Source organism: Phyllostomus hastatus, unplaced genomic scaffold, assembly GCF_019186645.2.
Source record: "Phyllostomus hastatus isolate PE091 unplaced genomic scaffold, TTU_PhHast_1.1 phas_scaffold_78, whole genome shotgun sequence".
In the NCBI taxonomy this organism is placed as follows: Eukaryota; Metazoa; Chordata; class Mammalia; order Chiroptera; family Phyllostomidae; genus Phyllostomus; species Phyllostomus hastatus.
The window spans coordinates 73,184,949-73,204,026 of NW_025334041.1; the positions used below are offsets into that span (position 1 = coordinate 73,184,949).

General features: G+C 46.9%; 1 protein-coding gene across 1 annotated transcript in view; it reads right to left on the reverse strand.

Annotated features, from left to right (window-relative positions):
* The window catches only part of TCF7L1 (transcription factor 7 like 1), a 148,642-nt gene that overhangs the window by 83,601 nt on the left and 45,963 nt on the right, over window positions 1-19,078 (reverse strand). The gene's annotated exons all lie outside the window — the stretch shown is intronic.

Genomic DNA, 19,078 nt, shown 5'->3' on the forward strand with positions numbered 1-19,078 from the left:
CAGACCGTGAGGCCTTTCCTGACACCCACGTACAACAGCCCACTTGCCTCTCTGTACCCCTTGCTCTGATTTATTCTCTGCCTCGCACCCCAACACATTGTCTCTCCCCATCCAGAGGGTACGCAGCTTGAGAACTGACATTTTACTCATGGCCATCTGCCCAGTACTTTGAAAACACCCGTCATGTCACTGTACTCAAGTATTGTTCAGTGAAGGAGCCCATCCACCTGCCCATCCGTCTGTCAGTCCATAAACCCGCCCAAATTTCTACCTAGCATTTAGTAAATGCCAACCATGATCTAGCCACCATGATGGATGTTCTATAAATGGGTAGAAGACAATGGACATGGCTTTTGCTCTTGGAGAGACAGATACCAGGAGAATGTGCGTATACAAAATGCAAAGCTATGTTCGAGCTGAGGAGAATGGGCAGAATCCTGTGAGAAAGGAAAAGAAAGGCCTGCTTAAGATTAGGGGCAAAGGGCAGTTCTTCTGAGTAAGGGACATTTAAGCTGAGGCCTGGAGGCTGAGAAGGAGTTTCAAGACGAAGAGTGGAGCAGACAGAAAACAGGCGGGCAGGCCCAAGGAGGGAAGAGTTGGGTAGTCGGGAATAAGGGCGAAAGCAGCATGAAAGACAAAGAGGAGGCAGACCACACTTGGCTTCCTATCACCACGGTGATGAGCACCCAGCAGACAGGCAAGTAACCTGACATTGAATCAGTGACAATCCAGCATCGACTTTGTTTACAAGATTTATAGACTCAAGGGACAGACAATTTGAATGTCTACTCCCATACCAATTACAGGAGTACTGAGAGTAATTATTAAAATATGGATTAAAATCCCCACTAGTTTCTTTATGGATGAACAGGCTTCTATAAACGTCTGAGAAAACCTTGGTAGGAGTAAGTATTGCCAAAACATCTTTTGGTGGCAGAACCCCTACCACACAGCCCCCTGACACTGTCATTCAGAACATTTCCGACTAGAGTCAGCATTCACCTTCAGGGGACTGGATTTAATGTGCATTGTCCTTAAGACAATCCTTAGGGGACTAAATTTTCTATTAGAGCACTAGATCTCCTATAAGTTTGTTTCTTGGGATTTATTTTCTCCTCCCAAACTTACAATACAGGAAACAATTTTATGCTGCATGAAACAAATGAGGGTCTCCCTGTTGAACTCTAAGCTCTTTGAAAGGAGGCACCGTCTCTGGATTCCCAGCACTAAGGGCAGTGGCCAGCCTATAAGAGATCCTCAAAACAAGTTTTAACGAAACGATGGGGGCTCGATTTAAAGGTTTTGCTAGTCTAGTTTAGCACAAGTCCCACCATCAACCCCGTGTCCTTCATAGGCTACCTGTAGGATTACACGCTCTGGAACTGAAAATTTTCCAGAAAATTAAGTAAAATGATGACTTATGAAGAGTGGCCATTCCAAAGCATGGGACTTGGCAGTCAATCAGCAAGTGGCTGGGATTATCGGTTTGTCTCTAAAATGCAAGCAAGCAGAACCTTCATTGTTCATGTGGCTTTGGCAGTTATCTTAACTGTCTTTTATCAGAATCTTAACTTGGCATAGATCCGCTACCCCACTGACACATTCTGTGGTCACTCAGCCCCACAGGGCCAAGGAGAACTACAGAGCCCACCTGTCAAAAACCAACACAAGGGGTCTTAGGAATAAAAGGGCCATCAACAAGGCAAGGTCGGTGTGGTGTGGGTGGAAGAATGGCCACCAACCAACTTCTCCACAAGGTAGGTGGCAACCCAGCAGGGCAGGCACTGCCCTAGGCATGGCCACTGCTCCAACCCTCCAGGCAGGGAACAGGGGCCCAGCAGGAGGGAGTTAATGCCCCCCTGTGGCTGAACACTCGGCACCATCTTTCTATGTCAATAATAAAAGGTCAGCCCATGAGTTAGAGATGGACATCACACCAAGAAAAGAAGTGCTAGCCAGTTCTCGGTAATAAGGCTTTGAAGAAAATATCCAAGGAGATGATAGTCCTTATCCATGACCTATTCAAATGGTAACATCGAATTTTCACACTATGTGCACTGTTTTAAAAGTGTAGAGGAGTGGAGAAAACCACTTGGAGATTATTATACGGACAAACATGAGCAAAGGCCGTTAGCTGACAGGCACTCCCAGAGTCTTATGCCCCAGAGTCTTCTATCAGTATATCAGTCTCCCCAGAATGCAGGTGCACATAACAACCTATAGGCACACGAATCCATCATTTCAAGACTCCAAACACTTGCCCTTTAGTTGACCACAGGCCTTACAGGTGTGGTGTCACTACTTCAGGAAAACAAAAGCTTGTAATACACACCTCATGTAGGCCAGCTCTGTACTGTGAGAGATCGGGACACATAATGAACTACCCTTCAGGGATGTGTGTGTGTGTGTGTGTGTGTGTGTGTGTGTGTTTAAGATTTTCTTAAAAAAATACTGTTTTTCAATTTACAAAATCAATATATATTTATTATTTTAAAATAATCCAAAACATGATAGTAAAGGGTAAAGGGGGCCAAAGTCTATGGTGACAGAAGATGATTTGACTTTGGGTGGTGGGTACACAGTGCAATGATATACAGATCATGTATCATAAAAATGTACACTTGAAACCTATATGATCTTTTTAATCAATGTCACTTCAGTAAATTTTTAAAAAGAAAAAAAAAAACAAGCCAAAAGTTACTCAAATTAGAAAATGAAAAGTTCTCCTAAAACCATTCCACATTTAGTTTTCTATGCAGAGATTAAAGAAAAAAACCTAGGTAAAACCTTTCTTACAAAGCTTTTATTCTGCTTATAAAGCAAAACAAAAATGAGGTATAATTTCTGCCCATTGCATTAGTTTAAACAGAAAAAGGCCGGTAAGGGTGCAGTTGACGGTGTCACCCCTGAGGAGCAACTACCCGATCCTACATTATGAGAATTTATGACTATGCTTCCTCCTAAGAGTTTTGTAGTTTTACCTCTTACATTGTAGGTCTTTGATCAATTTTAAGTTAATTTTTGTATACAACATGAAGTAGATTTCAATACCCCCCAAAATTAGGGGTCCAACTTCATTCTGTGCAAATTAATTTTATAATCTTAGCAGGTTATGAGATGTGGGGGCTGCAGCCCACGTACTGTCATGGTAAAGAAGTTGAGATACTCCATGGTTTCAACTGAGGGGCAAACACTGACCCTACAGAACAACAGGAACCTAAAATACTTTTCTCATGAAAGGTTTGAGTGGGTTCTCCATGGCATCAGTGAATTGTAATAGTATTTCTAACATCTGAAAGCTAGAACTTATCTCTTACATATTATGTACATTTTAACACCAGATCAGCTAAAATGACAAGAATACTGAATGTCCCCACTACAGATGAAATGCCACCTCAGTATCATATTTTTAAGGACACTAAATTTTGAATAGATAGTTGAAGTACTTGAAATGTGAGGTGAGATGATGTATATATATCTGACTCAAACTAAATGGAAAATTGCCATGAAAGAAAATTAATTCCAAATGTATTCAAAAGTTAGGAGGTTAAAAAAAATTAAAAGACACTTTTAAAAGTTTGGTTAGAGTATTGTCCCGATCATCAAGGCCGGATCACACCTGGAGGTGTGAGCCCAGGTCAGGGCACATATAAAAATTCTTGTATGAATGCATAAATAAGTGGAACAACAAATCGATATTTCTCCCTCTCTCTTCCTTCCTCTCTCTAAAATGAATCAATAAATTTATTTTTAAAAATGCTACAGCATCCTATAAAGCCCCCAAAAGGAAGATGATGCAATAATAGACCAAAGGAACAGAACAAGAGAACTCAAACGAGCTCAAGCATACAGAGAGGAGAAGATGGTTTGGAAGTGGGGAATTTGACCCTTCCTAATGCCATACTCAAGTTCATCAACTGGATTAAAGATTTTATTTCATCCATCCTTTTACACTTACGAGAAATGCATGCTAACTGTTGTTAAACATTCCAACAATACAATGGAATTCTATCTTTAAAAAAAGATTTTATTTATTTATTTTTACAGAGAAGGGAAGGGAAGGAGAGAGGGAAACATCAATGCGTGGTTGCCTCTTGCACACCCCCCACTGGGTACCTGGCCCACAACCCAGGCATGTGCCCTAACTGGGAGTCCAACCTGCGACCTTTTGCCTGGTAGTCCAGCACCCAACCAACTGAGCCACAGCAATCAGGGCTAAAAACCCAATTTTAAAATATCAAAGACTTGCTGTGGCTCAGTGGATTGAGTGCCAGCCTGAGAACCAAAATAGTGCGGCTTTGATTTCCCGTTAGGGCACATAAACAGGTTGTGGGGGTCAGCCAATCCATGTTCCATGCCCTCTCTTTCTCCCTCCCTTCCCGTCTTTCTAAGAATAAATAAATATTTTAAAAAATATATCAAAGACTTGAATCAACATTTTTTCTAAAGAAGACATACCAATGGCCAAAAAACACATAAGAAAATGCTGAGAACATCATCAGCCATCAGAAAAATGAAAATCAAAACCACAGTGAGACACTGGTTTATACCCACTAGGATGGCTACAAGCAAAAGGACAGACAAAAATAAGTGTTGACAAAGATGTAGAAATAGGAATCCTCACACACTGCTAGTGGCAACATAAAATGATGCACTCACTTTGGAATATAGCCTGGCAGTCTCTCAAACATTCAGTTACTCCACGACCCAGCAATTCTTGTCCTAGTTATATACTCAAGATAACAGAAAATGTATGTGCACATAACAGCACTATTCATAATAGCCAAAACATGATAACAACCCAAATGTCCACTGACTAATGAATGGATAAATAAGTGGTATATCCACATAATGAAATATTTATCCAGCCATGAAAAGAAATGTGTGCTGCCTTGGCTGGGTAGCTCAGTTGGTTGGAGCATCATCTGTAGACCACAAAAGGTTTGTGGGTTCAATTCCCAGTCAGGACACATACGTAGGTTGTGGGTTATATCCCTGGTCAGGGCACATACAGGAGGCAACCAATCAATGTTTCTCTTTCTCTCTCACTCCCTCCCACCCTTTCTCTATCTCTAAAATCAATAAACATACCCTTGGGTGAGGATTTAAAAAAATAGAAATGTGTGCTGATTCATAAAGCAGTATGACTAAACCTTGAAAACTGTATGCTAAGTGAAAGAAACCAGCCACAAAAGGTTACGTGTTGTATGCTTCCATTACACGAGATGTTCAGAATAGGCAACTCCAGAGACGGAAAGACCAGTGGTTGCAGAAGTTGGAGGGAGAAGGAGCCCAGGGAGAGTGACTGCTGATGGGTAAGAGCTTCCTTCTGGAGTGATGACATGTTTTCGGATTAGAGCGGTGATGGTAGCAGAACTGTGAGTACCCTAAAACCACTGAATTATTTAGTTTAACAAAAGGGTGAATTTTATGTATGTACATTATATCTAAATGAGATAAATAAAATATATCTTTAGCCACTAAAGAATAGGGAAAAAATGATTGCACAGTATTTACGGAAGTAAGCCTGAATCCTGACTCCAACTGGCATGCCCTGAACAGGGCTTCCAACCCTGGCTGCCCCATGGAATCGCCCCGGGAACTTTTAAAAACACGCAGCTGCCTGGACCTCCTTCCCTGAGATTATGATTTAACTGGTCTGGGGTGGGGCTTGGGGACTCATGTTTTTCAAAAGTTCCCCCGTGGATGCTCATGTGCAGCCAGAATTGAGAACTGCTGCCCTAGAATTTGAGCTTTTAAAAGAGTCCCTGGTGTTGATTTAGATATCTGTTATTTTATCCTTTCTCATAAACATGAGACAAACACAATTTTAACCGGCTCACAGTTTCTGGCTGTTAGAACTGGGATTTTATTTTATTGTTTCTTCCACATTTTTTTTTACAAAAAGATCAGCAGGTTGCCATTTTATACACGGAGCATCTGAAGTACAAAATGGCCAAGACGTACACCGAGGTCACCGCAGTTAGTTGGGGGGAGGATCGGATTACACTTAGCCCCTGGGAACCTAACTCACTTCTCCCTCTGGTTCCTCTAGCTGAACCATTGGGAACATCCATGCAGCAGCAGCAGCACCAGCAGCAGCAGCAGCAGCACAAGTGGTGGGAAGCGGCCATGGGCCCAACAGGCAGAAAGGCTGGGTGGAGCCTCAGTCAGGGAAACGGCAACATCTCAGGCCCACAAGCTTCCCCCTTAGACTTGGTAAAATGGGACTACCCCTCCACCTCCCCTCAACTTGCAAATAACAAACCTGTTTTCCTGACAGGGCTGGGAAACCAAGGTTGATTTCGCCTCCTCGTCTCAGGTAAGCCACCCCCCAAAGTGCTCACTCATCTAGAACACCGCTTGTCTGATTTTCACTATTTTCCTCTAAGCTGGTGAAACCCACATGGGGTCTGCATTAGCATCCACAATCATTTCGGAGCCCCGAAGCTGTTTCCAATTGGCAAAGTCACGGCCAGTGCATGTTGTTCATTAGTGTATTTGCGGGAGGCTGTCCGAGCCCCAGTCCAGCCGCTGCCTGTGGGAAACTTTCCCCCAGACCAGAGGACCCAGAAGGCCCCTAAGACCAGAAGTGAGGGAGCTAACAACACCTCTCCCCCGCCCCTACCCTCACGCCTTCCCGCGGCACTTGAACACACACAGGCAGCGTTGTTCGGGTTCTGGTTTTGTTGCGTAATCGCTCAAAGATTTTCTATGCAGTTCCCTGGCTCCTCAATTCCACTTTCTCTCTCACTCAGCTGTTTTATAAGTTGAATTCTAATCTGGGTTTCTTCACAAAGTCGCCTTTGACTAAAAGCTAATAAAACCCCAAGCGGGAAATTCAGGAGTAGTGGAGATGCCACGTGACTGTAACCTAAGGTTGTTGGTCAACTGGATTTGGTTTTCAAGCTTGTATACCACCTGGGGGCTTCAGTCCCACCCGCCTTTCTGGTAAGAAAGACGGTCTTTGTCTTTCTTCACACTGAATATGTGCAGCCCGAACCTTTAGGAGGAGCCTGGAAGACAGCCTTACATCGCTCTATAGAACAGCTGCAGGCCAGGCCCTGGGCAGAGGCACCCAGCCCTGCTCACCAAAGTGGCTGCTCAGGCCCCAGGCAGGCTCCCTCACGGAGCTCTGCTTCGTACCTGCTCCGTAACCAGGCCAGGGCCCAGCGCTGCATAACCAGGAGGCTTCTCAAAACCTCCATGCAGGAAACCTTTCTGTTAATGAGCATACAAATCCTTGATATAAAAATCTGATAAACCAACGAGAAGAACAAAGGTGTTTTGCTGTATCCTGAAACCCGTGGTTGTAGTTGGGGACTGTCTCATATCAGCCACATCATCTGATAATTGATTCCTGAATTTTATTTTTAATTGCAGAGAACTGAGAAAAATCTTGATTTCCACAGGTAAGTGGTGGCAAATGCTTACAGGCTTTTGGGAGACTGCCTTTTTATCTTCAGATGGTCTCTAATTAAATCGGCATTTCTTGCCTTTCTTTCAGTACTGCCCTCGCCAGGAGCCTTAGTAAACATTTTTGCCTAACTCTGCTCTCCCCCCACCGTCAAATCTTAATACCACAGGTATCCTGTGTCTGGACAGTGACCTCCTGCAGGGCCGCACACCACTGTCATGGCTACTTTTTGGGCCCCCTTTGGGGACAGTACCACTCCAGTTGAGAATGCATGACATCAATGGATCCAAAGCTTGAAATAGTTGTAGAAAATTTTCGTTTCAAAGTAGAATCATTAACATAATGATTAGAAACAAGAATGGAAAATTCTTAGTGGTAATTATTTGTCAGAGACCTTTCTAAGCATTTTACCTATGTTGACTTGCACAAGCCTCTCAGAACTATTATTACCTTCGTTTTAAAAAGAGGTGCAGAGAGGTGAGATGGCGTGACCAAGCCCACACAGGTGGCATGTGACAGAGCTGGGATTCAGGCCCACAAGCCACACCCACACCACTAGGCAACACTACCTTCCCATGCTGCTGAATAACTGACGGCTCATTTTCTTACCACAAATACAAAAAAATCAAGCAAGATGCATCCAAAACTTGTAATAAGCCTAAAACCAGCCATCCTAACACAGTTCCACAAAGCACAACATTAGCAAACTGGCCACCGAGCCATGAAGACACCCCAAGCCAGGCCCACAGGGGCACACACGAGCATCTGGATAATGGCATGAGACTACGCATGCCTGAATGTGTAGCAAAACTGGTGCTTGGCTACGAGCTTCCTAACCAGTGCCACAATGACACAAAATGCCAACCCAGGCAGAAAGTGTAGGGGGACTTCCTTGCACCTCAGTGTGAGCCACCCCGGCAGCTTCAGTTAGGTCTCTAGTACGTTGAAATGTGGGACATTAAATCAGACATGTTTTATTTTGGTTGCACGTTTTTACACTGTGAAAAGAGAATTAAAAACAAAATCAAGTCCAACATTTGAGAAACCCCCAAAGCGCTGGACCCATAGTAGAGCATCACCCAATGACCTTTCCGGGCTCCTTGTCCTGAGGGTGCCACCCCCACAGTTGAGACAGCCTCAATCCAGCCTCCTGCAGGGTCCCAGCACCTGGCTCCTGCTGCAGCCTCCCACTCCTGCCCCTGACCTTCTGGCCCACGTCCCTCAGCCTTACCCCCGCCTCCCAGAGACCCAGTCGACCCAGTTGGCACTGGCCCTTTGGCTCCCTGGGTGATGCTGGTGTGCAGAGGTCTTGAGGCTGCCGTCTAGGCCTGTTTGCCATCCCCGCTGTGAGAAGGCAGCCCCAGCTCTGAGCAGGGTCACGCCCAGCCACAAGCCCCTGACTTGCACCTGAAAAACACGCCATTTTTATGTCTGTTCTTTCTCCCTGCCACTCTCAAAGAAGGGAGCGCTCCTGACTTCCGTGTATACGTGCGCACTGTTACTTTCTTCTCATTCGTCTCTTACTTACTGCGTGCCTACTGTGTGCCAGCAACTGGGGAATAGGAGCAGATAAACACCGAACACATGCTGTTTCCAGCATTTCAAAGCAAAAAAGAACAGGGGCCCAATTTAAGGCAGGGCAGGCAAGTGGAAACTGAGGAGTGAACATTCTAGCAACATTCCAGGCAGGGCAAACCCCAAGCGGGGCACCTGGAGACAGTGACTTGGGGCCGCCTGAAAGCAGGCCCCGAGGAAGAGGCAGGGGGTTGCTTCCCCCTTCCCATCCTGGGGTGGGGGGGGGCAGCAGTGCTATCACTGCAGTTAGGGGAGCAGGCAGGGAGGTGAGAGTGCCTCCCTCACTGTGACTTGGTTTCCTATCTGTAAATCAGGAGCAATCAGAAATAACTATAATCCCTATGCCAGGTGGGGGTGGGGATGAACACAGCTGTCCTCTGGATGCCGTGCTGCTTGCCCCTGCCTATACGCTGGGCATCCACCCGACTGGCAAAGCTCCCCAGGTGATTCTGGTGCACAGCTGAGGTGACAGCCACTACCGCCGAACATGGGCAGAATGACGGGCTCAAAAAAAAACTGAGCTGTTACCAACAGTGGTGTCTCCAGTCCTCCCTCCCAACCATCTTTTTAAAAAAGATAGGTTTATTGATTTTAGAGAAACAGAAAGGGGGAGGGGGAGAGGGGGAGAAAGAGAGATTCATTGATGTGAGAAAGAAACATCAATTGTTTGCCTCCCAGACACGCCCCGGCCAGGGATTGAACCGCTAGCCTTGTGGTATACAGGACGACACTCCAACTAATTGAACCACAGCAGCAAGGGCCCTCCCACCCATCTTTGCAAATGCTTAAGCTCTTGGTCAAAATCATCTCTTAGCCGTTCTACCGCATGCCCACACAGGCAACTTCTGTGACAAAACTATAAAACATGCTTGACAGTGAAATTCATAGAGATACAAAGAAGGAGAAATGGAGAATTACTGCTTTTTTTTAAAGAAAAATATTATTGTTTTAGAGAGAGAGTGAGATGGAGGGAGGATGGCTGGGAGGGAAAAGGAGACAAAGAAACATTGATTTGTTGTTCCATTTATTTATGTATTATTCACGGGCTGATTCTTGTTTGTGCCCTGACCAGGGATCGAACCCGTAACCTTGGTATATCAGGATGATGCTCCAACCAACGGAGCTACCCGGCCAGGGCAGGGGTTACTGTTTAATGAATACAGAACTTTAGTCTGGGAAGGTAAAGCCCTGGGTATGGATTGTGGTGAGAGCCTCATAATGATATGCATGTACTTAACTGAATGGTACATTTAAGAATGGTGAAGATGGTAAATTTTATGTTGTGTCTATTTTGCCACATTTTTTTAAAAAGCTGCTAAAAGTACTGTTTATTTATATTCAAAATGTCTTTCAGGCTCCACATGAAACAGGCATACCTCGGAGACTGCAATAAAGCCAGAGGTAATCTTTTTGCTGGTGGAGGGTCTTCTGTGAAGCACAATAAAGCAAAGAGCAACAAAACGGGGTATGCAAGTAGAAGAAACAATGTTAACCTGAAAAATAATTGAAAGAATACATTGACATTCTTCCATTTCTAAGAATCTATTCAACAGAAACACCACATCTGTGTAGAGATACATGTGTAAGTATGTTCAGTGAGGCAGGTTGAAATGGGACAAAAAGCATAAATGACCTACAAGTTCATCACTGGGGAAGTAGTTAAAAGTCAAGGTCCACCTTAGGAATCCTCTGTGACCACAAAGAGTGGGACAGCCTGTTTCTGCAGACACTGCCGGCTCACAGGAAGAACATCCTGCCTCAGGGAGAATTAGGCCCTGGGGCGTTGGACTCCTTCCCTGTGGGTCCTGGTGGGAGGTAGGGGCCACCTCCCTCTCTGAAGCTGCAAACAGGGCGGTGGCTCTCTCACCAATCTGGTTCTGTGGCACAGTTGTCGCCAGGGTCTGGGCTGCTGCCTGGATCCCACTGTCTGACTTCACAGCCTTCCCAGAGTCTGGGAGCCCACCCTGCTGTCCCTTCAAGGAATTCCTTTTCTGCTGTTATCAGTCAGCTGACATCTGTTGCTTACAACCAAGGACCCTACTGATAAAGCTGTTCTGATCTCGACTCTGGCGGTTAAAGAGAAAACAGGCCCTTATATGTCAATGGATCACGATAGCTAACATTTCCTGAGTACGCGCTGTGTGCCGGCACTGTTCTAAGCTCTTTTCTGTGCCAACTCATTTGGTCTCCACAACCTTACCAGGCCTGTATAATCATTTCCATTTTACAGATGAGAAACTGAAGGCACAGAAAAGGGTAGATAGCTTGTCCAACGTTATTAAGTTTGTACGTAGTGGAAGTGGTTCCAGGACCCATGCAGTCTGGTTCCAGAACCCACAATCCCAGCTACAGCAAAGGGGATAATGTAAACACTTGGGAAAAAGACTCAGGGAGACCAATTGTCCACTCCCATCCCCTCTGGGGTGGGGCTGGGGCTGAAGGAGGCCTCTGATATTTGAATATTTTGCAACAAGAACTATTCATGGGATTTCAGATAAAGCTGTGTTTTTGTAGGATTGAACTTGAACCTGGGTGCTGGCAAACTAAAGGCCCTTGTTGAGACTCCACTACCCCTGCCCAGGCTTCCTGCTGCCGCTGCCACTGCCCCTTCCCCCACCCCCTGAAAGACTTGAGGATCCAGCTCAAGTCTGTCCTCATGCCTGGGGTTTGAGAACCACCTCATCTACCAAGAGTGGACCAGTCGCTCTCCTCTCTGGGCTGCACCCACCATCACCCATGAGGACAAAAGGACAGAACAGTCCGACTATTCTGTATCGAAGTATGGTGTAGCCACTGGGGTTACAGCTACTGTGGCAACCTTCAGCTTCCCCCAGGCACAGTCACGTTCATTCCGCTGGAAACAGGAGCTCATTTCACTGCGTGATTACCAGGTGTCAGAGCCCTACATGTTCTATATACGTCACCTCATTAAAGTCCCACAGTTTCCAATGTTATCTCATTTTGCAGATGAAGAAACTGAGTCTTCAGGGGTTAATTTGCTCAAGGTCTCTCCAATGCTTACATTCAGGATTAGAAATGAGGGTAGAAAACACACCTTGTCATCACAGTCCTGCCAGTCTCCTCTAGGCTGAAATAAGGCCCCTAGATCAGAAGGAAACAGAAGCTCCAAAAGAGACCACTGAGCCACAGTGGCCACCAGGCACAGGGCCCACATGGCTGTGTGACCCTGGACACTCTGGTCTTATGCAGCACAATCCCCTCAGTAGAAAAGTGGATTCTGCAACCACAGTGGAAGCAAACCTGCAGTGCAGGTTTAGTGCAGGTTTAGTGCAGTCGACCTCTCATGCACTAAATAACTGAGTACTAAGCACACACTATGTGTGAAGAGCCAACTAACCCTCTACAGGGTGACATCCCATCTCACCACTGAGTTCTGTGACCGGCCCAGGTCTGCACGACCTTATGTGGTGTATGAACCTTATCAGAGAAGCTGCAGGGACCGGATGCTTTAAAGTCAGAATCTTGTTAAGCAGCTCCTCATCCCTCCATGGAGCAAATCGACTCCTGCCTTGTGGGTTGCAACCACCTCCCCAGGTTACATGGCACTGGGAAAGCTCTGGCCTTCTGTCCTCTTTACAGAGGCTGCCGCCACTCTGGAAACTGCCTCTGTGTTTGTGTGTTATGTTTCCCCAACTAAACTGTGAGGTTCTCAAAGACTTCTTAAAATGTCAACTTTTTGAATGCCATGGTCCCAATGAGGGTGTGTTTCCTTTTCTTCCTTCGTTCTTAACACTTAAAACTGAGGTAGAAATTAGGACAACTCGGTTCGCTACACCAGCGTTGGTAGCAGCCCTCACCTTAGCCACTCAGAGCTTGGGCCCTTCTCCCCACTGAAGCTCTGCCGCTCACCTTGGGAAGCCACTCAAGCATTCCACTGGTGAATAATTCTTCCCACTGTACAGTGCTTCAGGCACTTGTACTGCATATGTGCATACATTGTACAGATATGTGTGTGTACAACAATCTATAGCTTAAGTCCAGTGAAGTGAGGACACAAGCTAGAGCTGAGAGGCAGAGGCTTCAAGGGTACCGGCTGCCAGACAACACAAGGAGCCATGTCCACGCTCCCAAATCCACACCCTCCACCAAGTGGTTCTGACTCAGGCCGAGGCACTGACCTTCCTGCAAATGTAAGGCCGAGCTCTGCAGGGCCTCAGGCACTACCCACATAGCCTTTCACATTCCGGATGTGGGACCCTGGCCCCACAAAAGGCCACTCCATGGCCACTTCCCACCTTGAAAATGTGCTCTGCCCCTTCAGGGTCAAATCTATTGTCCTTCCGAACATGAGGTGACCCCACTTTTTTCAGTAGGCTGCCTGACCCGCAGAGGGGCCCACACCCCAGGAGCAAAATACACTATAGCCCCTTCGAAGGAACAGTAAAGCACATTGGTGCACCCTGGGCCTAAGGGGGAGGCGCAGCAACTTAGTTCATTCAGTCACCAGCACTGAGTGCCTCAGGTATGTAGGACTATGAAGATAAAAAAGACAAGATCTCTGGTCTGAAGCAGGGCATCAGATGGGTGGTATGCAAAGCTGGAAGCTGAAGGTCAGAGTCAAAGATAAGCTGGTGCAGGCCCAAGCTTGCACATTCCTTCCTCCCTGTATGGCATTCCCATCTTTCCCTTCCAGAGCCCCCAAGTGCATGGAATGAAGGAGCCCCAAATGACTGTCCGGAGTCACCCCTCTGGGCTCACTCCTAGGCCCCGAGCTCTGCCAAACAATTGGGGGCTTCTGGAAGCAGGCCGAGCAGGCACATTCTCATGTGCGGGGCCCGCAACACCCCTCTCAGCTGATTGTGTCCAGGCGGCCGGGGTCTCCGAGGCGCATGAATGCTCCTGAATGGGCCCATTCAGGCTGATGGACAGGAGCTGAAAGCTGCACACACACAAAAGGCACTGGGCAGCAGGGAGGGCTCCAGCCCGGGGTTCGCCCACGGGAAGGGAGGCTGTCCCACCACAAAGGGCGGTGTGAAGGCTTCTCTGCGCATTCAGTGGCATCCCCTGGGTGCCAACTGCACAGCACCCCGTATCCCAAAGCAGGAAACAGCAGCAGACAGTGGCACTACATGCAGAAGGCTGAGAGGACCAGAGGCAATTAAAATCCAACAAACAACACACAAGCAGAATACCTTTATCTTTCCAGTAAGACACAGCTCTGGCCAAGGAGCTGATGGGTGCCTCCGTGTGCTTATCCAGTACACGATTAGGGCTGCATTCCTGACACCCATGGTGACCTATAAGGACTCTGACTGACCTGAGATTGTTTAACATGCCACCAAGAAAAATGATCTCGAAAGGACACGGCCAATATTTAAATGAGGGTTGGAGAGACATGGTCCCATTCTTGTGTCACTCAGTATTTTCCAGGAAAAAAAAATCTCTGAAACGACATTTGTATTTTTAAATAGAACCAGGAAGGGGAGAACCACCCACCTGGAATTGTTTTAACTGCTTCAAGGGGAGGGCAGCCTCTGCTGGTCAGAGGAGCAGAGAAGTCTATTTACACTGTTGCACACAAATATTTTAATCTCACAGTCAGACGGCTACTCAGGAAAGGATGTTCTCAGCTCCCAAGATCACACTACTTGAGAAACACCACCCCCCAAAAGATAATTAAAGATAGTTCCTCCTCATAATGCAACACTATAACGAGCAATTAAAGTTAAATTAGTTTGTCATAATAAAAAAGATGGATTAGGTTCTTAGGCTTCCCAGCCCAGAGTCAGTAATTCATGGGGAGAAGCCTGTGACTGAACACCAGCTCTACTGAAGAAATACTAACTGTCCAGAGCGATTCTGTGAGCAGATCAAGAGAGCATGGAGACACACATGTACCCTGGCACAATTATTAGTTTTGTGTATATTTATTTTATTTTAAACAGAACAATTTAAGCATATAAAGAAGGACAGAAAAAAGTATAAACATCAATAAATCCATCGTTCACAAATGCTAATAACCTTCTGTCCTATTTGCTTCCAGCCCTGTTCTTTTCAAAGAAACTGTTATGGAACAAGAAGAAGCCACTGCCCCCTTATACGGAGGCAACCACATATCCACAAATAGGTTTGCCATTATTACTGTGACATAAATAGACTATAATGCTATTTTGTGTGTTGTATAAATTCTTTTATTTTGAAATAACCATAGATTCAGAGGAAATGGAAAAGAATGCACAGAGAGGTCCCACGAAAGGTCCCAGAGAGCCTTTACCCAGCCTCCCCTAGTGTTACCATTTTACATTTCTATCAAAAACTACGCTACAGACACCGGCACAACCCACACAGCTCATTCAGATTTTACCAGTTTTTCAAGCACTCCTGTGTGTGTGTGTGCGTGCACGCACGTGTGCAATTTATCTCATGTGGAGCTCTGTGTAACTACTATAGTCAAGATACTAAACTGTCCTCTCCCCACCAGGCTCCCTCATACTGCCCTTTTATAGTGACACTGGCAACTACTAATTTGTTTCCCACCTCTACAATCTTATTATTTCAAGACTGTTACATATACCGAATAGTGCAATGTGTAACCACTGGAGAGTGGCTTTCTTACTGAGCATAATTTCCTCAAGGCTCATCCATGTTGTTGTAGGTACTGGTGCTGTGTTCCTTTTTCATTGCTGAGTAGTATTCCATGGTGTGGGTACACCAGTTTGTTCAACCATTCACCACTGAAGGGCCGCTGGGTAGTTTCTAGTTTGCAGCTATTTTGAATGTGCTATAAAAAAGCCCACATAATTATGAAAAATAAAGGAATCTTTCCTTCCAATGTTAAGATTATATAGCTTCAGCTATTCTGGCAGCATGGTGATGGTAGAGGGATAAATAACACACAGAACGAAGACACCTGATTTCTACAATTCATAGAACACCAGGGAGAGCCTTTTAACACATCTTCTCCTCTGGTCTGTCCCACATGACTGAAATTCCACTAGGAGACAGTCATACCTTTGGCTCAGGGTCTCATCCAGAAAATGCCTTTGGGAGAGATAAGAAATGAACTTTAAATCTTGCGGTGAATCTGAGTATCAAGGCCTAGTCCCCTCCAGCTGATAGCTGAGAGGAGGCAAGTAAAAGAAAAAGACACTAAGCATGTGGAGAGTAGGAGGGTGAAAAGGAGTAAGAGGAAAACATAACACTCTCACGAGTTCCACCTACTTGATAATGCCGAGGTCCACTCTTTCGACACCTCTAATCGGTTCAGTACCACTGGTAGTGGTGGTGGTGATGGGGTTTCACCAAACTACCCCACCCGCCACGAGCAGACAGTCACACAGCTGCTGACAGACTCACACTCGAAGACGAAGACAGTGTGTGAGGAGGTCTAAGAGGGTGCGAGGCTGCTGGTGCTTCTTCATCAGTATCTAGCTCAAAACGAAGAGTTTATATTCCAAACAGGTGAATAGTATGAAAAGTGTATTTACTACCTACCTAACCTTTTCCTTCCTGGGTTTATTATTTTTTTTATGTGACTGTTTTATGGACTACTTAAGCAAACGCCTTTTTTGAAACTTGTTTTTAACTCTGTGTGCAGCATGGTTGAGGAATGGAGTATTCTAGTTACAGACATATTGCACATATTATCAACTTGCAAAGAATGAAAACCAATTAAGGGCTTTTAACCCTAAAACTTTGTAGAAACGAATTCATCTATGCTAACTGGGAAGGTGCAATGGAAGCCACGTGGTCACGTGGTCAAATTTACCAAACTATAAATCTGTGTCACGTAATCTGAGAAATAAGCGTCATGGGAACAACTGGAGTGAAAAATTTAGATCCAGAAGTGTGGTCCCAGGATGTCTATGCTTGGTTTTCCCCATTCACAATGCCAGGTTGAGAGAGGAGGCAGCAAGTCTCCACAGCACCCCCTGAGGGCATGGAGGAGCCATAGCAGCTTAGAGCAGCCCTCAGCCTTTCTGTGTTTTCAATGAGCCCTGAAAAAAATTTCCCATGTTTTCTCCTGACTGGGAGCTAAACCTTTACCTACTGGATGGGCTGCTCAGAGTTAAAACGAGGCTACAGAACACACGAACATAGCAGGAGGCAGGGCCTCAACCAACCTGGGCCACACGTACAACGAGGGCCCCTCCAGTTCTGACAATCTTCCTTTTTACCAGCTCGTCACAAAACCCACCACAGCCTTCGTTCAGGGTGGTACGTCAGGCTGAGACAGTCATTCTCCCACTGAAGGCAGCCTCCTGAGAAAACTCAAAAGCACAGAAGAGAACCGCTCTCCCCAGAGCTGAAGCCACACTGAGCCAGGACGTGAGCTCCTGAGAGGTACGCAGCTGCCCCACGGTTAAGTGTAAGGGCTCCATCGTCTGCCTCCTGCTTGGGACTGGCAGCCCACTTAGCCTTTCCAGGCCACACAGCTGCCTCTTCTGTAAAACGCAGTGACACAAACTCAGGAGTCCATCGGCAGGCCTGGCAGAGTAGACCTTCGATACAGGTTGTTGTTATATGATTTCAGTTCTTGTTCCCAGTGCACAGTTACCTAAAGCCAACTTCCTGATTGTCCCTGTGCAGGCGGTCACATTCTTAAGGAACATAAAATTCTTTACCCAGAGCTATGTAAGATCCCGTACACTGGAATGAGCTCCAGATGTGAAGTCAGAAAACAGACACGGGCAGAACCTGTCACTCAACTTCATGGTGACACCTTGGGGCAGGCCCTTGACCTCTCTGAGATGGTAAGAGTCTTTTGCCTCGCAGGGGTGCTGAGAGGATGAGAAAGGAGGACTCACATGAGAGCCCAGCGCAGCTGGCTATAACAGGAGCTCACGGCCGATCAAACAGCGAAGGCCTGGTTCCCTGACACGGGCAGGCCGGTCAGAACAGCACAGTCTGGGCTCTCAGACGGAGGGGAGCGCAATCCCTGAGCCCGTCTTGCCCCGCCCCACCCCTATCCACAAGGGCATGTTCTCTCCTGACTGGGAAACAACAGGACCACCCTCTCAGTCCAGGCTGAGCAGCAACCACTGGGAGAGGGTTCAAGCTCTGCAGTCTAGTCCTTACACTCAGCAAGTCAGGCCCAGAAAGGGATGGGCTGATGAGGTCCTCCTCCACTGGGATCGCCAGGTAAGGAAGCTTGGCTCCAGCCCTCAGGCTCCAAGGCTTGGGGTTGCAGGGAGGCCTCCTCACAGTCTCCAGCACACGGGTGCCGGAACTACCAAAGACTCCACAGTCAAGGGACCTTCCTCCCACAAGCTGGCTTTTGTCCCACTCATTCTCCTCCAGCACCCGGTCGGGGCACCCACCACCGAACTTCTAAAACCACCTCCAGGTCACCTTCACCCTGGAAGGTCCCACACCCCTCAGCCAGACTCCTTTCCAGAATGCTGCCTCTGCCAGGCCTGGTCCAGGCCCTCTCCCTGGCTGCCAAGGCCTTACTCAGGCCTCTCCACGGTGCCCCACTCTCAGTGCCGCCGAGGACGGGGGTACCTTCCCCTGCTCTTATTCTCCCCAGCTACGTTAGACATAATCAACACACCGCACTTTGTAGGTGGGGTGTGGAGCCTGATGGTAAATGCACATTTGTATTACAAACCCTCCCCTCCTTCGATCCACACAGATCCAGCCTCATCCTCACAGCCTGGCTGAAGACCTGGTCCACACGAAAGGCCCTCCCAGACCACTCACCCACAGAGACCCCCTAGTCGATTTCTTCCTGTCAATTTCTCTCCCAAAGACACGGCTGGCCTTAACATGGAAATGGCCAAACTCGGGTGACTAGTTCTGGCACCCGAGCAAGGCAGGCGTGCACTGTGCTTTCGGAACGTCAAAACAGTTCCAAAGTTCTCCTTCCGTACCGCCAGTCAAAGACCCGGCTCAGTCCCTCTAACAGTATCCCCACCCCGGGAACCACATACTACCTCGACTCTCTTCCCACACCCACAGTCTAACTTTGCAGAGGTCATGATGGCTGACACACCCCATCAGTCCCCCTTCTCCAGTGCAGGGCCCCCCACAGACCACTCACTATCGTGTATGTGTCTGTGTGTGTGTGTTTAGTCCTGGCGACACTGCAGCTGCCAGAGCTAGGCCTAAAGCTCCAGAAGTGGG